We start from the raw sequence: 3,465 nt of genomic DNA, 5'->3' as shown, positions 1-3,465 counted from the left end.
ACATAGCCTTCATCTAAAACAGGATTTCTCAATCTTAGTTTACTGACGTCTGGGACTGGACAATCCTTTGTTGTATGGGTCTACCCTGTACATTGTAAAATGTTTAGTGGAATCTCTCCCTTTACCTGCCAATACCAGGAACACCCTCCTCCTCAGTTTGACAACCAAAACATTTCTAAACATTGCCAACTGTCCCCTGGGAGAAAGGGAGGAGCAAAAGCACCCCAGGTTGAGAAACACTTATCTAACCAAACTTGCTATTTGGAAAAATGGCACCTCATTTTAATTTTTTTTTTAAGTTGGGCTTTAAAAAAATATTTTGGAAACAATCTTTTAAAAATGCAGTTCAGTAATAAACATAACCTCTTAGAGACCCATGAACCCACAAACCCAGTGAAAGTCAGTGGTTATTATGCCAGTAGTGATGTGTGCTATGAAGTATGTTGAAGAGACTAATCTTCCTGCTGAGTAGTGTGGTTGGACTGCCCAACCAAGATGGGCTTTCTTCACACAATTCATACTTTTGTTATTTTTTTAGTAGGTATTGAAAAAACCACACTAATACTTTATATCTGATCATTATGTTGATATCTTTTGATGTCATTTATGGCAAGGAAATTCAGACTAAATATTAGTAGGAGCATATATTTCAGAATATGACTCAGATATTCTGGGTCTATACCTGTATAGACTACTTTTGAGTGACAGCAGGAGTCAGAATTTTATGAACATCGTGACTAAGTCATAATCAGTGGAAATTGCATATTATTACTATTTCTAATATGATGTTCTTAGGTACCATTGACTTTCTAGAACATTGGAAACCAAACCATAGCTATGTAAAACCTAAAAATTATTTTAAACATATTGATCCCAGCTCTCCAAATATGCCTTTTTTTTTTCAGCTTATTTTATCAACAGGTTTCAAAGACCAATTTCCCATTCCAGATGTCAGTTAGCTTTCTTACTAGATTAAGAGAATATTGATCAAAGCAGGTGGGGTCGGGAAGAGGTAGAAGAGGGTAAAGTGGGGATAGATTGTGAATAAAGGAGACTTGACTTCAAGTGGTGGACACACAATACAGTATACAGATGATGTATTATATAATTACTAGAGGCCCGGTGCACGAAATTTGTGCACTGGGAAGGGGGGTCCCTCAGCCTGGCCTTCGCCCTCTCGCAGTCTGGGAGCCCTCGGGGGATGTCCAACTGACGGCTTAGGACCACTTCCCACGGGGAGTGGGCCTAAGCCGGCAGTTGGACATCCGTAGTGCTGCTGCAGAGGCCGGAGAGGCTCCTGTCACTGCCGCTGTGCTCGACAGCCATGAGCCTGGCTTCTGGCTGAGAGGTGTTCCCTCTGTGGAAGCACACTGACCACCAGGGGGCAGTTCCTGAATTGAGCGTCTGGCCCCTGGTGGTCAGTGTGCATCATAGTGACCGGTCATTCTGCCATTTGGTCAATTTGCATATTAGCCTTTTATGGTCCGGTGCATGGATTCATGCATATTGAAAGGAAATTAATTAGAAGAAATATTTTAATATTGCTATTCGCCCTTTCTCTATAATAGAAGTGTCAACCAAATTCACGATGGACAATGACAGATCGTACACACATGTGCAAATGGAGTAGGCAAGAGCTTTATATGTATCACACATGTACGAATCAACTTAGCCTTTTATATATACAGAACTAGAGGCATGGTGCACGAAATTCGTGCATGGGAGGGGGGGATCCTCAGCCCGGCCTGCACCCTCTCCAATATGGGACCTTTTGGGCCTAAACTGGCAGTCAGACATTCCTCTCACAATCCTGGACTGCTGGCTCCTAACCATTCGCCTGCCTGCCTGTCTGATCACCCCTAACTCCTCAGCCTGCCTGACTGATCGCCCCTAACCCCTCTGCCTGCCAGCCTGATCGCCCCTAACTTGCCCCCCTGCCAGTCTGATTGACCCTACTTTGTCCCCCTGGTGGCCTGATCGCCTCTAACTGCCTCTGCCTTGGCCCCTAGTCTGGCCTCCCTCTGCGGGAGGCAATCTGGCGGATCAGGAGAAGGCACTGCCCCCATTACCCTGCTGCTGCTGCCACTGCCTGCCTGAGCCTGGGCCCTTCACAGCTGCCTGCGGCTGCCTGAGCCTTGGCCCTTGCAGCTGTTGCAGCTTTGTCAGGAAGGTTGTCCAGAAGACGTCCACTCTAATTAGCGTATTATCCTTTTATTAGTATAGATTTTGGGACCATTACAACCACACAGAACTTAAAAAAACACATGGCCCTGGCCGATGGAGAGAGCATCGGCCTGTGGACTGAAGGGTCCCAGGTTCAATTCTGGTCAGGGCCACATGCCTGGCTTGCAGGCTCGATCCCCAGTAGGGGGCCTGTGGGAGGCAGCTGATCAGTGATTCTTATCATTGATGTTTCTATCTCTCTCTCCCTCCCTCTTCCTCTCTAAAATCAATAAAAAAAATTTTTAAAAAAAAAGAAAACACAAGATATTCACTTTGGCCTTTGTCATTTTACAATATCCTTTGTGCAGTATTTTAACTTCCCTCAACTTTCCTTTACCCACCATTAAAATACCATCTATTTTGGGGAAGATGATCAGGAAAGTGATTCTAGTGGGTAGAAGTTTTTTTTTGGAGGAGATGGGGTCATGAAAATATTTAAAAATTGAGCATGGTGCTGGTTGTACCACTCTGAATTTACTTTAAAAAACCAGCTCATTGTACACTTTAGGTGACATGTACAGTATATGAATTATATCTCAACAAAGCTGTTCTTTTATTTCTTTTTAAATAAAGACCAGTCTTATAATGAACTAGTGGCCCAGTGCACGAAATTCGTGCAGGGGGGGGGAGGAGGGGGGACAAGTGTCCCTCAGCCCAACCTGCACCCTCTCCAATCTGGGACCCCTCGGAGGATATCCGACTGCAGGTTTAGGTCTGACCCCTGTGGGATCGGGCCTAAACCTGCAGTCGGACATCCCTCTCACAATCCGGGACCGCTGGCTCCTAACTGCTCACCTGCCTGCCTGCCTGATCACCCTTAACCACACTGCCTGCCAGCTTGCTTGCCCCCAACTGCCCCCCAGCCAGCCTGCTCGCCCCCAACTGCCCCTCCTCCTGGCTTGATAGCCCCCAACTGCCCCACACTGCTGGCCTGCTTGCCCCCAACTGCCTCCCCCTGCTGCCTTCCCTGCTGGCCTGCTCACCCCCAAATGCACCCCCACCGGACTGATTGCCCCCAACTGCCCCCTGCTGGCCTGTTTGCCCCCAACTGCCCTCCCTGCCAGCCTACTTGCCCCCAACTGCCCCCCCTGCTGGCCTGTTTGCCCCAACTGCCCCTCCCCTGCTGGCCTGATTGTCCTTTAACCTGTTGGGCAAAAGAATCCTGCATGCTCTGGCCAGAAAGTGCATTCTCTCTTAGATGGCCAAAATGCTTTTTCTAAGGTCATTTTATGGATTCAAAAG

Source organism: Eptesicus fuscus, chromosome 11, assembly GCF_027574615.1.
Source record: "Eptesicus fuscus isolate TK198812 chromosome 11, DD_ASM_mEF_20220401, whole genome shotgun sequence".
Classification (NCBI taxonomy): Eukaryota; Metazoa; Chordata; class Mammalia; order Chiroptera; family Vespertilionidae; genus Eptesicus; species Eptesicus fuscus.
Note: the sequence above shows the minus strand (reverse complement) of the source record.